Genomic DNA, 19,671 nt, shown 5'->3' on the forward strand with positions numbered 1-19,671 from the left:
AACAAGAGGACATGAGTTGAGAGTTAAAAGGGCAAAAGTTTAGGGGTAACATGAGGGGGAACTTCTTTACTCAGAGAGTGGTAGCTGTGTGGAACGAGCTTCCAGGAGAAGTGGTTGAGGCAGGTTCGATGTTGTCATTTAAAGTTAAATTGGATAGATATATGGACAGAAAAGGAATGGAGCGTTATGGGCTGAATGCAGGTCGGTGGGACTAGGTGTTTCCTTGCTGTAATTGTTATATGGTTATATGAAGAGACAAACACTCTGCGTCAAGCTCTCGCGCCTTCGCCGCTCGCGAGTCGGGGCTGCAGCAGCGTCCGCCGATGACGTCACTCCACCGTTCGAGCGGGAGGCCAGGGTGGGTGAACAAGCGGCTGACACCGTGACGCAAACACGGTGTCGCGACGTGGCAGCCGCCTTTCGTGTGACGTCATCTTGGCCGCACGAAGCTCCTCCTACTCCTCGCTCGGCCGTGCATGTGGCGCCGGAGGACGTGGAGCTTGTGAATTCTGATCGGTGGCTGAGGGGAGCGGACGGGGGTAAGGAAATGTTTTCCAAGGGCTTGTACTGAAGGAGAGGGCGATGCTCGGAGACTGGCCCGCCGATGACCTTGGAATAACTTGGCTTATGGTGCATTGGCTCTGGTCCTTGCTGTGCAGAGGGTGAATCACCCACCTGGAATTCTGGCTGTATCAAGCCGTGCTTTCGTGTCTTTCGACACAAAACGGACCGTGGGGCCAGTTTTTCTTCTGGGAAGTTAAAGCAGTGTGATGTTATATTCCACCGGCACTCCTGACAAGCTGGCGGAAGCTGTAGTCTCCTGGTAGTGATTATGCAATGTCTTTCTGAGGACCATCTGTAGACTTAATACTCTTTGATGTGAAATAGTAAATGCTGAAGGTACTCGACAGGTCAGGACCTTTTATCAGAGCAGGGAAAAGTTAGAAATCAGACATTTGTTTTCAATGCGTATCTTCGCGGAATACATGGGGAATGAAGTATTTGTACAGAACCTATCTGGATCCTCACGAATTTAGATACTTTTTAAAAACAAAAATACATGTATTTTTGTTACCTTAGTCACTTATAATGCTGAAACTGTAACTTCAGTTGGCATATGGCATCTGTAGTCTCTTAAGTCTTGCTGAAATCAGCGGAAAAAAACTAAACTGCAGGAGGAATTCAGCAGGTCAGGCAATGTCTGTGGAGGGAAATGAACAGTCGATGTTTTGGTTTGAGACCCTTCGTCAGGACTGACCTGTTCAGATGAAGGGTCTCAACACAAAACATCGACTGTTCATTTTCCTCCATAGTAGCTGTCTGCTGAGCTGAGCTCTTCTAGCATTTTGTGTGTTGTTCTTTCAATAGCAATTTGCCAAAGACCAATTTTGCAAAACGTCAATTAGTTTAAAGATGTTGAGCAGTGAACATGGGAATTCTGCCTCTTCGGATAATCATGTAGGATCTTTTATAAATGTGTGAGGGCATCGTAGTTTGTCTTTGGCATTCAAGCCAAAAGACAACAGTTTTGGCTGTGTAATACAGTACTTCCTCAACATTGCTTTCAAATGTGAGTCTGCATGGTCTCTGGAATTGGATAGTGCTAAAACTACCCAATTTTTGGGTGGGTTCAAAGTAAATTTATTATTGTACATGTATATCACTATATGCCAGAATCAGGTTTAATATCACTGGCATATGTTGCGAAACTTGTTTTTGCAGGCATTCTCAATAGAATAGAGAGCATCAATGAAAAACTACACACAAAGACTGACAAACAACCAAAGTGTAAAAGAAGTTAGACTGCAAATAAATAATGCTGAGATACGAGTTGTAGAGTCTGAGTTGTGGGGTCCTTAAGAGTGAATCCATAGGTTGTCAAGCCAGTTCATTGTTAAAGTGAGTGAAGTTATCTACGCTGGTTCAAGAGCAATAACTTGCTGAACCTGGTGATGTGGTACCCAAGGCTTCTAAACCTCCTCCCCGATGGCAGCAGTGAAAAAAGAACATGACTTGGATGGTGGGGGCCCTTGATGATGGATGCTGCTTTCTTGTGGCAGTGCTGCTTGTAGTTGTGCTCAGTGATGGGGAGGGCTTTTCCTGTGATGGGCTGGGCTGTGTCCGCCACTTTTTCTATGAGTTTCTGTCCATGGATATTCATGTTTTCATACCAGACTGGATACTCTCCACTATGCATCCATAGTTACCTGTCAAATTTTTAGATGACGTGCCAAATCTGCACAACTTCTAAGTAGACATACTGCCATGCCTCCTTTGTGATGGCACTTGTGTATTGGACCCAGAACAGATCCTCTGAAATGATAACCCCAAGGAATTTAAGGTTACTGATCCCATAATGAGGACTGGCTCTTCTTCCTGTAGTCAATAATTTTCTCTTCGGTTTTGCTGGCATTGAGTGAAAGTTTTCTGTGACACCATTCAACCTGATTTCCAATCTCCCTCCTATATGCAGATTCGTCACCAATCTTTAATCTCTTCTCAAGAAAGAACTTGAAGATATTACACAATTTTGAAATAGTAGAAAAAAAATGGTGGATATAGAGAGGATGTTTCTTCTTATGGGGTGATCTGGACTAGGGGTGTGCTGAATTAAAAGTAAATAACTTCACTTTTAAGACGAGGTGAGCGGGCTGGTGGTGTAGTAGCATCAGTGCCGGACTTCGGAGCGAAGGCTCCCGAGTTCGAATCCAGCTGGCTCCCCTGGCACGCTTTCCATCTGTGCTGGGTTGAGCATAGAGCCTGCAACTCGACTTCGTAAAAAAGAAATTGCCTGCTACAGAAACATCAACAGCAAAAAGTTGATGGCCTATGCTCTCTCGTGAGTTTAAAGGCAATTTCTCTCTCTTAAGGCGAGGCAAATTTTTTCCTTGTTGTGAAACTTCGGAACACTTCCTAAGTGTTTATTTTTAAGGCTGATTCTTAATGCGCAGAGGATTGAAAAGTCATGGGACAGTCAAGTGTGGAGTTGATGTTATAATCAAGCTTGATCATGTGATTGAACCCTGCTCCTAATTTGTATGTTCATTTATTGGTTATTTTCTTTACGCTTGTCATTTATTGCTCAGTAGTGTCTCACTCCATTCATTATTTTTTCCACATAAACGCTGTTGCATGACAGAGCGACAGGGTATTAGTTTTCAGGAAGTGAATACTGGCTAAGAAAAATAAGGTCCTGTTCACATAGTGTGTTAACATCACTTGGAAAAGTGTGATGAATCCTTTCAATGAGCTTTCAAGGACTCGGCGACTCATGTTCTCAGCATTATTTACTTTTTTATTTGTACACTTTGCCTTTTACACATTGGTTATTTGTCAGTCTTCAAAAAGTCAAAGGTTCATTTTATCGTCAAAGTATGCCTTTATAATACAATTCTGATAGTTGTCTTCTCCAGATAGATATGAAATACAGAAAAACCATGGAAGTTGGAAGTTGTTGAAAGAAAAGACATCAATTCCCCCTCCCCCCATATGAAAAAGAAACAAAGCTTTATGTATAGTTTTCCATAATTTATATTGTATTTATTTTCCTATAAATGCCTGCTGGAAAATAAATTTTAAGGTAGTATATGGTAACATATACTATACTTTGATAATAGATTTTATTTTGACTTTGAGTCTGCACGTTTTCATGAAAAATATTACTAAACTGAAAGCACCATATGAAATGGTTCTACATGTTGAGTAGATTGTCACCGTTTGGCAGTTGATTGTGTCTTGCAGGCTATTGCATCCAGGCAAGTTTCTAAATGAGTAATCTCAAGCTTCCACTTACTCTGCTGCAGTTGTGCAACTTGTTCTCTATGACTGCTGGGATTCTCCAGTATTGCCCAGTGATAGTTGGGTTAAACTAGAACGAGAGGTTAAGGGTGAAAGGTGAAATTTTTAAGGGGAACTTGAGGAGGCTCATCTTCACTCGGAGGGTGGCAAGAGTGTGGAATGAACTGCCTGCGGAAATGGTGGATCCGGGATCGATTTCAACTCTTTAAGAGAAATTTGGATGGGAGGGATATGGGGGGCTATGGTCTGCATGCAGGTCAATGAGATTAGGCAGATAAATAGTTCAGCATAGTCTAGATGGGCCTGTTTCTGTGCTGTAGTGCTCTATGACTTCGCCATCAACTTCGCCATGAAACCTTTGTCTGCCTATTTTAAGTGTTTGCTTACACTGACCAAAATACTAGCACTTTGAGATGTGGGAGGGACCTGGAGCTCCCAGCAGAACCCCATGCAATCACAAGAAGAATGTGCAAGTTTTTTCAGATGGTATCGCTAGAGTGTTCAGCCAGCAGCACTAACTGTTGTACCACCATGCCACCCTGACCACTAAATGCACGAGATATTTTTGAAATCAGAGTTGGGTTATTATCCCAAGGGCTCGAGCACTGAACAAATGGAATTTGCTACAACTTGTTCGGCATATTCTAACTGGAACTAAATCTGAAAGTGGAAATGAATCAGCAGAGAAGTGCTAGTATTCTGAGACTGGGACTGCATCTGTAAGCAACTTTTTTGCTTAATAGGAAACATTAGATGCACACTTCACAGTTGCATTCGTCAACTGTGAGTTGGACAACCAAGCCTATCCTTAATCAATTCCTGCTTTCCGACTTTAAAGGTGAGGCAGTAATGTTGCTGGCTAAATGGAATGAGATGCAAACTGTGTGTGTGTGTGTCTGTGTGTGTCTGTGTGTGTCTGTGTCTGTCTGTCTGTGTAAAAACAAAAAAAAAAAAGAACTCATTCTTTGAACTTGCCCTGTCTCTACTTAAGTGCATGCCCTGTGGTATTAGACATTTCAACCTTGGGGAAAAAGATGCAGGCTATTTAGCTACAAACCTCCATCAGATCTCTGCTGTTCTAGAGAAAACAGCCCAAGTAAATCCAACCTCTCCTTGTAGAACATGCCTTCTAATCCAGGCAACATCCTGGTAAACCTCTTCTGTACCCTGTCCAAAGCCTCAATGTCATTCTTACAATGGTGCAACCAGAATTGAATGAAATACTGCAGTTGCAGGCTAGCTAGAGTTTTGTAAGGCTGCAACATGACTTTCTGACTCGAGCTCAATGCTGACTAATAAAGGCAAGCATGCCATATGCCTTCTTTACCACCCTATCAACCCATGTAGCCACTTTCAAGGAGCTATGGACTTGGACCCCAAGATGCCTTTGCACATCAACCCACTTGGGGGTCTTATCATTCAGTGTACTGTCTCTTTTCATTTGATCTCCTAAAGTGTAACACTTTGCATTTGACTAGTCTGAACTCCAGCTACCATTTCTCTGCAATTGATTTATATCCTGTGCCAGTCTTCTACGGCACAACACTACCAATCACCATTCTGTCTGCAAACTTACTAACCCAACCATCTATGTTTTCATCCAGGTACTTTATATGTCAGTTAGTTAGACCATTTGTTAATTGGAGCAGGTGCTTATTTGGGCCAACTCTTAAAGAGTAAATAATAATTGAGCAGATAGCTAGGATTCCCTTCATTTACTTGGGTCACTATGCCCCTTTAATTGCGTTTGTTTGTGCTCAAAAAAAGTGATTTTTGTCGCTGATGAATGCTGAGTGCAGTAAGACAACTTAGAATTGCTTTGCTCAACGCGGTTTCAAGCGTTAAGGCTTGGAGATGCTGGGAGTGAAAATGAAATGCTTTCACTATTTCAACAAGTTATGAACTACAAGAATTTGAAGGTATTGACAGTCATCTTGAATATTACAATGAAAGGAAGGTTCAGAGGATGCAATTGTCAAAAGCGTTGTATGACGGCAGTCCATTATCTACAATAGACAATAGGTGCAGGAGTAGGCCATTCGGCCCTTCGAGCCAGCACCACCATTCACTGTGATCATGGCTGATCATCCACAGTCAGTACCCCGTTCCTGCCTTCTCCCCATATCCCTTGACTCCGCTATCTTTAAGGGCTCTATCTAACTCTCTCTTGAAAGCATCCAGAGAATTGGCCTCCACTGCCTTCTGAGGCAGAGCATTCCACAGATCCACAACTTTCTGGGTGAAAAAGTTTTTCCTCAACTCTGTTCTAACTGGTCTACCCCTTATTCCTAAACAGTGGCCTCTGATTCTGGACTCCCCCAGCATCGGGAACATGCTTCCTGCCTCTAGCATGTCCAACCTTTAATAATCTTATACATTTCAATCAGATCCCCTCTCATCCATCTAAATTCCAGTGTATACAAGCCCAGTCGCTCCAACCTTTCAATATATGACAGCCCCGCCATCCCGGGAATTAACCTCGTGAACCTACACTGCACTCTTTCAATCGCAAGAATGTTCTTCCTCAAATTTGGAGTCTAAAACTGCATGCAGTACTCCAGGTGTGGTCTTACCAGGGCCTTATACAAATGCAGAAGGACCTCTTTGCTCCTATACTCAACTCCCCTTGTTATGAAGGCCAACATGCCATTAGCTTTCTTCACTGCCTGCTTACTTTCAGTGACTGATGAACAAGGACACCTAGATCTCCCTTTTCCTAACTTAACACCATTCAGATAGTAATCTGCCGCCTTGTTCTTGCCACCAAAGTGGATAACCTCACACTTATCCACATTAAACTGCATCTGCCAAGCATCTGCCCATTCAGTCAACCTGTCAATTCACCCTGCATTCTCATAACATCCTCCCCACATTTCACACTTCCACCCAGCTTTGTGTCATCTGCAAATTTGCTAATGTTACTTTTAATCCCTTCATCTCAATCATTAATGTATATTGTAAATAGCTGCGGTCCCAGCACCGAGCCTTGCGGTACCCCACTGGTTACTGCCTGCCATTCTGAAAGGGACCCGTTAATCCCTACTCCTTGTTTCCTGCCTGCCACCCAATTTTCTATCCATGTCAGTACCCCACTCCCAATACCATGTGCTCTAATTTTGCCCACTAATCTCCTATGTGGGACCTTATCAAAGGATTTCTGAAAGTCCAGGTACACTACATCCACTGGCTCTCCCTTGTCCTTTTCCCAGTTACTGCCTCAAAAAATTCCAGAAGATTAGTCAAGCATGATTTCCCCTTCGTAAATCCATGCTGACTCGGACCAATCCTGTTACTGCTGTCCAAATGTGCCACAATTTCATCTTTTATAATTGACTCCAGCATCTTCCCCACCACTGATGTCAGGCTAACTGGTCTATAATTCCTGTTTTCTCTCTCCCACCTTTCTTAAAAAGTGGGATAACATTAGCTACCCTCCAATCTGCCGGAACTGATCCTGAATCTATAGAACATTGAAAAATGATCACCAATGTGTCCATGATTTCTCGAGCCACCTCCTTAAGTACCCTTGGATGCAGACCATCAGGCCCTGGGGATTTATCAGCCTTCAGTCCCATCAGTCTATCCAACACCATTTTCTGCCTAATGTGAATTTCCTTCAGTTCCTCCGTTACCCTAGGTCCTCTGGCCACTATTACATCTGGGAGATTGTTTGTGTCTTCCCTAGTGAAGACAGATCCAAAGTACCTGTTCAACTTGTTTGCTATTTCCTTGTTCCCCATAATAAGTTCACCCGTTTCTGTCCTCAAGGGTCCAACTTTGGTCTTAACTAATTTTTTCCTCTTCACTTACCTAAAGAAGCTTTTACTATCCTCCTTTATATTCCTGGCTAGCTTACCTTCATACCTCACCTTTTCTCCCGTATTGCCTTTTTAGTTATCTTCTGCTGCTCTTTAAAACTTTCCCAATCCTCTGGCTTCCTGCTCATCTTTGCTATGTTATACTACTTATCTTTTATCTTTATACTGTCCTTGACTTCCCTTGTCAGCCGCGGTCGCTCCTTACTCCCCTTAGAATCTTTCTTCCTCTTTGGAATGAACTGATCCTGCACCTTCTGTATTATTCCCAGAAATACCTGCCATTGTTGTTCCACTGTCATCCCTGCTAGGGTATCTTTCCAGTCAACTTTGGCCAGCTCTTCCCTCATGGGTCCATAGTCCTCTTTGTTCAACTGTAATACTGTCACTGCTGATTTTTCCCTTCTTCCTCTCAAATTGTAGATTAAAGCTTATCATATTATGGTCACTATCCCCTAATGGCTCCTTTACCTCGAGTCCCCTTATCAAATCTGGTTCATTACACAACACTAAATCCAGAATTACCTTCTCCCTGGTAGGCTCTAGTACAAGCTGCTCTAAGAATCCATCTCGGAGGCACTCAACAAACTCCCTTTCTTGGAGTCCAGTACCAACCTGGTTTTCCCAGTCTACCTGCATGTTGAAATCCCCCATAACAACCGTAGCATTACCTTTGCAACATGCCAATTTTAACTCTTGATTCAACTTGTAACCTCTATCCAGGCTGCTGTTATCAGACTAGGTGTCTGAGCTGATTTTGTTCATTTCAGTCAATAAAAAGAACACGGCAGCCTGCACTGGGTTAATTTCTCCGTCGATATCTATTGGAAACTACCACGCAATTGTATAGAACTATAGTAGTATCAATAGTGTTCTAACTTGTTCCGTTTTCATTTAAATACATAATTTGTTACTCAGTTTAATGGTAGTGTGTCTTTTTTTTTTATACATTTTTAACTATTTCTATGAAATTTCAGTTAATAGGGGCAACTATTTGATTGGGCCAAAATGTGCTGGTACCGATGTGTCCCAATTAACTGGAATACACTGTATATCACAAACAGCAGAGGGGCCTGTATGGATCCCTGTGGAATGCCACTAATCACAGACTTCTAGCCAGAATGAGCCCCATCAACTACTACCCTCCATCTTTTATGTGCAGGACAATTATGAATCCAAAGGGTAATTTCACTGCAGATTCCATGCATCTTGATCTTCTGAATGAGCCTCACTATTTGGATATTGTCAATGCCTTACTAAAATCAGTGTAGACAGCATCCACAGCACCACCTTTGTGACGTCCCAACTCTTGTACTCAATCCTTTGGCCTATGAAGGCAAGCTTGCCAAATGCTGCCTTCACTATCCTATCCACCTGTATTGCCATTTTCAGGGAGATTTGAACTTGCACCCTTTGTACTTCAATAGGCCTGAGGATCCTGCGATTTAATATACGTCTTGTTTTGCCTGTTACGCCGCTGGCGTTTAGGGCAGCAGTAAAGGTCCTCCATCTCTGGTGGCGTTCACAGCTTCTTTCATCATGTCGGTCACTCCCCCTCGGTTTACTGTCAGTCATGCAAGTTCCGGGTGATGATTCAGGGGTATACGGATGTAGAAGGATACTTCATTGCTGTTTCCATAACAGTTTTGTTTGACCGGTCATCCCTGAACCTGGACGACTGGTGGACCACTCTTAGTTTGGCTCCACCCTTTGACCTAATTGGTGTAGTTGATCTACTCCCTCCTATCTTTTCATGATCTTCTATACTATCTTCTACTTAACCCACTTTTGTGTTGTTGGCAAAGTTACTCATCAGCCCACCTCTGTACTTTACATACATCAAAACAACAATGGTTACAGCACCAATCCCCTGGGGTAAAATACTGGTTACGAACTTCTAGTCAGAAAAACATCCCTGGACCACTGCCCTCTGCTTCAAATCACCGTCAACTTTTGAACTAGTTTGCCAACACTCCTTGCATCCCATGTGCCTTATCCTCCTGGTCCAGTCTACTGTATAGGACTTTGTCAAGATCCACGTACCTGCCTTGATCAAATTTCATCAGTCCCTGCTCTTATAAGTGTCCCTTAGAATTATTTTCACTCGTTTGACTACTACTCCCTGGTTTATCCCTACAGCACCTTCTGAATAAGGGAACTATAGCAACTGCCTTTCAGTCTTCTTGCACCTTGTCTGTGTCTGAGGAAGATGCAAAAATCTCCGTTAGGGCCCCACTCATCTCCTCCCCAGCTTTCCATTGCTCCTGGGAAAGATCCTGTCAGGCCCTGGGGATTTTGTCTATCTAAATGTCCCAATATTTTATCACTTCTTCCTTCCTGACACAGAAATATTTTAGATATTAACAAACTCCTCCCTCCCTGAACTCTATCCTTCATATCCCTGTTGGTTATTGATGAGAAGTATTCATTTAGGATCCCACTTCTATCTCCTGGCATGACACATAGGAAGGAACCTATTCTATCCTGAGCTACCAATTTCTAAAATCTGTTGCATTCCCTACAGTCCTCAAAGGACACGCTCGATACTGTTGGCTATACATGACATTTGCGTCTTCCTCACTTCTGAACAAACCTTTTCTTTCCTGGCCAAGGTTCACTAATCTTACTTTCTTCACTTTGTAGAAGGTCAGGCAGCATCCATGGAAATGAATAAACAATTGACATTTTGGACTAAGATCCTTCTTCAGGACTGAGGACGAAGGGGCAAGATGCCAGAATAAAGAGGGGGCGAGGGGAAGGAAGACAAGCCAGAAGGTGAGAGGTGAAGCCAGGTGGGTGGGGGAGGGGGCTGAAGTGGAAACTGGGAGGCAATGTGGAAAAGGCAAATGACTGGAGAAGGAGGATTCTGAAAGAGGAGAGTGGATCATGGGAGAAAGGAAAGGAGGAGGAGCACCAGAGGCAGGTGAGGAGAAGAGGGTAAGAGCCCAGAGTGGGGAAATGAAGAAGGAAAACTTTACTGGAAGTTGGAAAAATCAATGTTCATGTCATCAGGTTGGAGGCTTCCTAGTCAGAATAGGAGGTGTTGCTCCTCACCTGAGTGGCCTCATTGTGACAAAAGAGGCTGTGAACTGACATATCAGAACAGGAATGATGATTGGAATTAAAATGGCTGGCTACCAGGAGATTCTGCTTTTTGCGTGTGGAGCAGAGGTGCTCAGCAGAGCGGTCTCCCAATCTACGTTGGGCCTCACCAGTGTAGAGCAGGCCACCTCAGGAGCACTGGATACAACAAATGACCCCAGCAAATTCACAGGTGAAGTGTTGCCTCACCTGGAAGGACTGTTTGGGGCCCTGAGTAGAGGTGAATGGGCAGGTGTAGCTCTTCTTCCACTTGCAGGGATAAGTTCCAGGAGGGAGGTGAGTGGGGAGGGATGAATGGAAAAGGGAATCATGGAGGGAATAATCCTTGTGGAAAGTGGTGAGTATGGGGGAGGTAAAGATGTGTTTGGTGCTAGGGTCCCATTGAAAATGGTGGAAGTTGCGGAGATTAACCTGTTGGATGTGAGGCTTATGGGGTGGTAGGTGAGAGCAGGGGATTCCTTCCTCCACCATTGATGGTGTCCCTCACCCACATCTCCTCCATTTCCTGGACATGCTTGTTCATCCCATCTTTCTTCCACCTTAACAGGGATAGAGCTCCTCTCAAGTTTCAGGCTAGAGATATTTTATCAGAACATCTATAAATCCATAACCAAGCCTAATTTAGATTGTACTGGAAAAACTGGATTCATAAGTTGTGTGCTGGGACTTTTAGTTTTGTGTTCCTACTAATGGTAGTTTGACTGAGCTGCACACTTGGTTGAATGCTGATGGCGGTGGTTTAGTCGGCTGTTACGTTTGTGGGGTTGCCTGGGCTTCTGAATTGTTGCCAGATGTTCCAATGAACCAGGCTGGCCAATCAATGTTCACTCCCATCAATCATGGAGCAAAAATCTGCAAATGGCCTTTGTTCAGGAATGGAACACTCATCAGGGAATATTCAGTCATATTCAGCAAATTTGTCTAGTTCAAGCTTGTGACTTGTTCTTAGGTTGTGTTTAATCTTTGGCTTGATCTCTGCATGCAGTGTATACCTTCTCAAGGAGGACTTTTGTGTTCCATAACTATTAGTAAGGGAATAACAATGAATAGCTATTGCAGATGTAACTGCATTGAGCAACTTTTGGAGCTAATAGCTCACCTGTACTTTCCAAACATGTTGTCCTAACAGCAAAGTTTTATTATTAGTGTAGGATAAATTGCACTCTCGCTAATCTTGTGATTGCAGCATTCAGTGTGTAATTAATGTGATAGGTGTTCATGTTAATAGGCTCTATATGGTCTCCCAAGATAGTGTAAGTAAAATGGCTTGACTTTATCGCTTTATATGTTATTCTTTGTTTACTGAATGCTTGCTCACTGAGTCAAATCTAGCTATTGAGCACTGCCTTCAAACTCAAACAAAAACATTTCAGTGTGCCAATGACATAAGTTGTTTTCTTAAGCACAAATCTTGCATGAATGTTTTATGAGCAAGTGTGTGTTGTGGGTCTTGTGAAAATTAGAGGAAGAATTAACAGGAGTTTAATTTGTACTTGGAACATAAAATGTTAGTTATAGTAATGATGGTGTTAATGTTCATTAATATTTCGATGGGAACTTTCAGATCTATTCTTTTGAAGCATATAATTCAATGCATTTACTTAGTTTCCATGTGCCAATATGTGGAAATAAGTATCTGAGTATTGTTACCTGTCCTGTGAGAATCTCGTGAATTTGATGTAATGGTCTCGTGTCGTTGGAATGATGTAATTGTCTTGTGATAGTGGGGTGATGTGATGTTACGTGATGGCATGTTCCAGCTGGTATAGAAGGGGGAACCGCAGTTGTTGCTTTGTTCGTTTTGTTGGGAATCCACCGTTGGTAGTTATGCCATCGAAGAAGAAGAAAGAGTGAGAGTGAAGAATCCCCAGCTCCGAATGAACCCCAAAAGCATTGGGGTTAACCAGCGGCATTTGGCGCATTACAGGTGTGACTGGCATTTGGAACTGTCTGTATGTGGCACGCACGTTTTGTTAACCCTGACGTGGTTTGGGTATTGTATGATGATCACTTTGTCGAAAGGTCAGTTACATTGAGAAATCGTATTCTGCGTCATAATTTTGGACAAGGCATTTTGGCTGGGAGCTGCGTCAGCAGTGACCTCTTTACTTCGGGAACTGGTCCAAAGCTGGTTTGGGAAGTCTCTTCTCTTGACTATTTTTCAGGAATCATTTGGACTTATTAAATTACCACCTTAAGACTGTGCTTAAATGTAAGATATGTTAAGAATTGTCTTTAAGTTCGACTGCTTGTTAACTATAGACGCATAAAGCTGTTAACATCTGTTTAAGTTAATCGTTTGTTTACTGTTCCATGTTTTTTTGAGTAGGGGTTAATAAATGTCATTTTTTATTTTATAAAAACCTGACTCAAACTCATCTCTATTGCTGCTGGGCCATAACAGTACTGACCTATTAAGGATTAAGTTGCAATCAGAGATAACACAAATCAAGTTTGTACTCCTGAAACTACTGACTTCATAGAGATGTTGATTAAGTTCCCTGAGGCAGTAGTGAAAATCAGCAGGTTTTAAAATTGTCTCCCAATGATCCTTTGGTCTCAGTATCTGAGGATGATGTGCAGGCTACCTTCAAGGAAACCATCCAGTCCAGACAGAGTTCCTAGCCAAGTACTGAAGACCTGTGCTGACCAACTGGCTAGTATGTTCATGGATATCTTCAACCTTTTGCTCTGGCAGTGTGTTGTACACACCTGCTTCAAGCAGGCTTCAATTGCACCGGTGCCCAAGAAAAGCGTGGTAACCTGCCTCAATGACTATCGCCCAGTTGTACTTGCATCCACAGTGATGAAGTGTTTTGAGAGGCTGGTGTTGAAGCATATCAGCTCCTGTCTGACAGACAACTTGAATTTGTTCTAATTTGCCTACTGAAGCAACAGGTCTACAGCGGATGCCATCTCATTGGCTCTTCATACAACCCTGGAACATCTGGACGGCAAAGATACATTAGGATGCCCTTTATTGATTACAGCTCTGCATTTAATACCATCATCCACTCAGACCTAATCAGTAAACTCCAAGACCTGGGGCTAAATACCCACCTTGTGCAATTGGATACTCGATTTCCTCACTTGCTGACCCCAGTCAGTTTGGATTGGCAAAAATGGGTCTCAGCCTAAAAGTTTTCCATAGATGATGCCTGGCCTGCTGAGTTCCTCCAGTATTTTGTGGGTGTTCCTCCACAATCTCCATCAGTACAGGAACAACGCAAGGTTGTGTACTTAACCCCCGCTTTACTCGCTTTACATCTATGACTGTGTGGCTAAGTACAGCTCCAACACCACGTACGTTTGCTAATGACACCACTGTTGTGGGCTGTATCAAAGGTGGTGATGAATCAGCATACAGGAGGGGGATTGAAAATTTGGTTGAGTGGTGTGATAATAATAACCTCTCACTCAATGTCAATAAGACCAAGGAACTGATTGTAGATTTTAGGAGAGGGAAGCCAGAGGCTCAAGAGTCAGTAATCACTGGAGGATCAGAGGTGGAGAGGGTCCACTCTCTCATAAATGTTAATGTAAAGAAAGCACATCAGGGCCTCTACTTCCTCAGGAGTCTGCAGCGATTCGGTGTGTCTTCCAAAACTTTGGCAATCTTCAATAGATATGTGGTGGAAAGTATGCTGACTGGTTGCAATACGACCTAGTATGGGAACATCATGCCTTTGACTGGAAAATCCTACAAAAGATAGTGGATTTGGCCCAGTACATCATGGGTAAAGGCCTCCCAACCATTGAGCACATCTGCATGAAACATTGCCGAAGAAAAGAAGCATGCATCGTCAAAGATCCTTACCACCCAGGCCATGCTCTCTTCTCGTTGCTGCCATCAGATATAAGATACAGGTGCCTCAGGACTTGCACCACCAGGTTCAAGAACAGTTACTACCCCTCAACCATCAGGCTCTTGAACAAGAGGGGATAACTACATTCTATTTCTGGCGTTCCCACAGCCAGTTATCTCACTTTAAGGACTCTATCTTGTTATTTCATGCTCATTATTTATTGCTGTTTATTTATATTTACATCTGCACAGTTTGTTCATTGATCCTGTTTACAGTTACTGTTCTATAGATTTAAGTATGCCTGCAGGAAAAAGAAACTCAGGGTTGTACGTGGTAGCATGTATGTACTCTGATAATAAATTTTACTTTGAACTCTAATGATTCACCATGTTTTTAATGATCCAATATCATGGGAGAGAAAGCCATGTAATTCAAGTTTGAAAGCATAAAATAGCTTTTACCATAAGCAAGAGTTGGAAGTGTAAAATTAGAAATGGGCTTAGGAAATTAGTTAAATTTAGAGAAATATGTGGTCATCAATTGTGTACGTAAACAAAATGAATAAGTTCAAAGTAAAATTTATTATCAGAGTACATACATGTCACCACATACAACTCTGAGATTTGTTTTCTGCAGGCATACTTAGCAAATCTATACAACAGTAATGGTAAACAAACTGCAATAAATAATGAGCATGAAACAAGATAGAGGCTACGTCCACACTACGCCAGATAATTTTGAAAACGCCGGTTTCGAGTAAAAATGACAGGCATCCACACTAAGCGTTTTTCAAAATATCTCTGTCCACATTAGACGGATATTTGGGCGAATCTCCTCCTACTGGGCATGCGCAGGACACACAGAAAACAAGCGAAGAGGAAACGGTATACTTGGTGCGCGTTACGGAGTAGAAAAAGCTAAAAGGAATTGCTCTTGGCTCTTGCGCATGAGGACTTAAAACTAAAAAAAAGCAAATACTGGAGTGTATGGAGGCAACCGACAAGGAGTTCACGGACTGTATGACCTGGCTGACGACCAACATTGTAAAACTGGCTAACTCTGTTGCATTAATAAAGTACCTTGTTAAATGTATAAAAACATGTCTGCATCAGTGTTATCTTGTATTTCCATACAATGTTACATTAGGCTGTTACACATCTATTGTCAGAGAAGTTCTTGCATAAGTAGGTAAACCACCTTGGTTCTTGGTTCCTGATCCTCCAAAATATTCCACATGGAATTTAAACTGGAGGTGGCAGAGGGTGTTTTCTGTCCTTACCTTCATATAACCAAGGACAGAAAACAGGGCAAAGTGAGTATACTTATTTATTCAGTAAGCTATGGGTCAAAGTATTTGGTGAGTACATTTCTAACTCTTCTGGCTTCTGTCTCGTTGCCGTCTGTTCTGAAATTGTTAGGTTCTGCGAAGCGCAGAATCAAATATTGCTGTGATGATTGTATGCTCTAGTATCAACTGTTTGGCAACAATAAAGTAATAATGAAATGCCGTGCTGCCGCTATCTGTTGCGGCACGTCATGACAGTGGTTTTAAAAAGCTCCGGTTACCCCATACACACGGCAACAGATATTAGGCCTTTTCAGATTTATTCACTCTAGAGACCGTTTCTGAAAATCTCCGTTTTCGGGGGCTGAAAATGCTGTTTCAGTGTGGACGGAAGGTCAAAACGAAGAGAAAAAGCTTTGTTTTCAAAATTATCCAGCGTAGTGTGGACGTAGCCAAAGAGTCCTTAAAGTGAGACCATCACATGTGGGAAAACCTGAAGTAGAATGAGTGTAGTTATCCCCTTTTGTTTGAGAACCTGATGGTTGAGGGGTAGTAACTGTTCTTGAACCTGGTGGTGTCAGCCCTAAGGCACTCCACCCAATGGCAGCAGCGAGAAAAGAGCATGGCCTAGGGGATTCTCAGATTCCTGTAAATAATGGTTAAGGTTGAGTCTGTATTCTGGTTTGAGAATAGCTGCAGCATGTCTGAGCAGCTGCTCTTTAGGATGAGATGAGAATTAAAAGCTCACACAGACCCACAAGAGGATGCCCCCTGGCTTTTCACACCTTTTTGGTTTCGACAAAAGGTGGAGATAGGCAGGGCATTCCTTACATTCTGTTCCTAATTTCGGTAGAGTCTCTTATCTAAATTATTAAATTCCACTCTATTTGAGTAGCTGGAATATTTGTTGATCTAACTGTTCTTTTGTATTGAGTTGTTAAAGGATCAATATGTCCTGCTAACATGTAAATGCTGAGTGTCCAGACAAGGACATGCAGGATGTGAGAATTAATTATATTCTGTCCTCTGTTTACCTCTGCCTGATGTGATTAAGCATTCTTTGTCAAGTACGTTTACCTCTGTTTTAGGGGATTAGTGGCCTTTGTCTTGGACTATCACTGTTGCTAGGCTTTCGTGACAAAGATGATATATAAAAAACTCTATCTCTACGCTAAGGCAGAGAGACTTCCGTGGCCTACTCTCTGTGAGTGCAGAAGGAAGGTTCTCACTCGTAGCTTGCTACTAATAGAGGTGGAAAAGAATCAACTGTGGTACTTGTTTCATTACATCGGGTTGATCACCGTTAACACGAGTAGTGTGGATCTTTTGATAATGGATACTCTTTCCTATTGCATCGTTTCATGTAGATGTTACTGTGGTGTGGTTTAAAGCCAGCAACAGTGGAATCCAAAAGGACAGGGATCTATATAGAGTTCATTAAAATAATATGGATAGATACAGAAGATAAACTGAGATGCTAATGCATCCTGCACTTTGTATTTAGTCCTCATCATTCATGGTAGTAGATGTTGTGTTAAGTCAGTCCCATCAGTGAATAACTTGGGCATCATGTCACCACCTACGTACAGATTTTGGAAACAGAACTGCATAGACTAACCAGATAGTGTCTCAACAGGAAGGGGCCAACTTCAAAAAGAAATTGTAGGAACTATGAATGTATTCCGTGGAATTTTTAAAAGATTAGGAGGTGACATTATTGCAGATTTGGAGGTATCGAGGGTAACCTTTTGCACCAATTATAGAGACAAGGACTAGTGGGTAAGAATTAGTGTCAGGCCTTTTGCAGTGTTTCTGAATGTAACTTTTCAATGTGGAAATAATGCTTCATACTGGATCTGAGATTGCTGAATTTGGCTGTCTAAAAGTATTAATGGGCATTAGCAAAGCTGTATTATGTAACACACACAAATTGCTGGAGGAACTCGGCAGGCCAGGCAGCATTTATGGAAAAGTGTAAGTAGTTGACATTTTGGGCTGAGACCCTTTCTTGTGTTTGTAGTCTTATGTACTTAGATCTTAGTAAACACATCAGCTGAATCGCCAACTGTTTGATTGCGATTAGAAAATGTCTACCTCTGATTTTGAGTGCTGAGGTAAACTGGGCAGTTTTTTTGTGGCTGCTGTGCCTTTATTATAAAGCAAAAATAACCTGCTGATGCCAAATAACTGAAGTGAAAAGAAAGGCCACGTTCAGCAGGTCAAAAAATGAAAGATCAAGGTCATAGCAGGGATACTGCCTGAACTGCTGATTGTTTATATCATAGAGAAAATTGTCGGAAGCATTAAAGGGTTTGCAGGAAATAACTGCAGAATCATGAGGTTCTGGAGTGTTTCCAAAGGACTGGAAAATTGCAAATGTCACTTGACTCTTTAAGAATGGAGGGAGGTAAAAGACGGGAAATTATAGAGACAGAAAATTATCCAATCCTTATACAGGTGTCCCCCGCTTTTCGAACGTTCGCTTTACGAAACCTCACTGTTACGAAAGACCTACATTAGTACCCTGTTTTCACTGTTATGAAGAAAGGCAGTGCGTGATAAAAAATCAGTGCGCGATAAAAGGCAGTGCACGCCCCGAGCAACTGCTCTACCCCGGATTTGGAACGGCATTGCTTAAACACGTTGCATTGAGCAGCCGTTAGCAAGATGAGTTCTAAGGTGTCAGAAAAGCCTGAAAGAGTAAGGGTGTTACACTTAGCGTAAAACTAGACATAACTCAGCGTTTCGATCATGGTGAACGAAGCAAGGACAAAGTAAGTTTGGCTTGTGGAAGTTGACGAAGATGATGTTGAAGAGGTTTTGGCATCCCATGACCAAGAACTGATAGATGAAGAGATGATGCAATTGGAAGAGGAAAGGATAACAATCGAAACCGAATGCAGAAAGTGAAGCAACTCCATGAGATTTTCGCTGCAATGATAAAGTACCACTTTAATTTTGAAAGGGTACATAGGTTTAGGGGATATATGCAGGATGGTTTGAGTGCTTACAAACAACTGTATGATAGAAAAAATGTGCGAGGCTCAGCAGTCAAGCAAGCCTTCCACATCAGCCACAGCAGACGACGAACCTCGACCTTCGACATCGAGGCAGGCAGTCATAGGAGAAGATGAGCTGCCTGCCCTGATTGACGATGAGATGACACCCCCGTGTCCCACCACCCCAACACCCGGGCCCCGGACAGATACTGTACCGATTCGCGGAGAATGCAGCAGTAGCCGAGAGGCACACAGCACATCTTTAAGAAAAAAGCCGAAATAAACATGCTGGCTAATTACGTGCCGGGCAGCACCTAATTAATTAGCATGTTTATTTCGGCTTTTTTCTTAAAGGTGTGCTGTGTGCCTCCCGGCTACCACTGCGTTCTTCGCGACAATGTATCGGGTTGGCGACCCAGAGGGTGGGGGCCACTGCACCACCCAAACTGCGATGTCTCAGTCTAACACACCATCATCAGTGTGCTCGGCGCTGATCCAATTTCGCTAAGTGATACTAGACTGTACATACATTATTTCTACTTTATATAGGCTGTGTATTTTTACGTGTTATTTGGTAGATTTGGCAGCTTCATAGTTTAAAGGTTACTGGAGAGTGCGTTTATGCCGAGAGCGCTTGCGTGAGATTTTTGCTACGGAGATCTGTGCAGGCAATCGTTGTAGAGAAGTATTTCTACTTTATATAGGCTGTGTATTTATTATATCATTCCTGCTTTTACTATATGTTACTGTTATTTTAGGTTTTATGTGTCATTTGGCATGACTTGGTAGGTTATTTTTGGGTCTGTGAACACTCACAAAGTTTTCCCATATAAATAAATGGTAATTGCTTCTTCGCTTTACGACAT

General features: G+C 42.5%; 1 protein-coding gene across 2 annotated transcripts in view; it reads left to right on the top strand.

The window, feature by feature from the left end:
* Positions 1 to 431: 431 nt before the first annotated feature.
* Positions 432 to 19,671, top strand: part of slc31a1 (solute carrier family 31 member 1) — an 80,892-nt gene continuing 61,652 nt past the window's right edge. Inside the window, exons 1-2 of one of the 2 annotated variants that reach the window (XM_072240556.1) lie at positions 432 to 539; positions 10,257 to 10,388. The gene's annotated coding sequence lies outside the window, so the exon portion shown is untranslated. The remainder of the gene's footprint in view (positions 540 to 10,256; positions 10,389 to 19,671) is intronic. The other variant, XM_072240555.1, reaches the window with a different exon arrangement.

Source organism: Mobula birostris, chromosome 22 (assembly GCF_030028105.1).
Source record: "Mobula birostris isolate sMobBir1 chromosome 22, sMobBir1.hap1, whole genome shotgun sequence".
NCBI lineage: Eukaryota > Metazoa > Chordata > Chondrichthyes > Myliobatiformes > Myliobatidae > Mobula > Mobula birostris.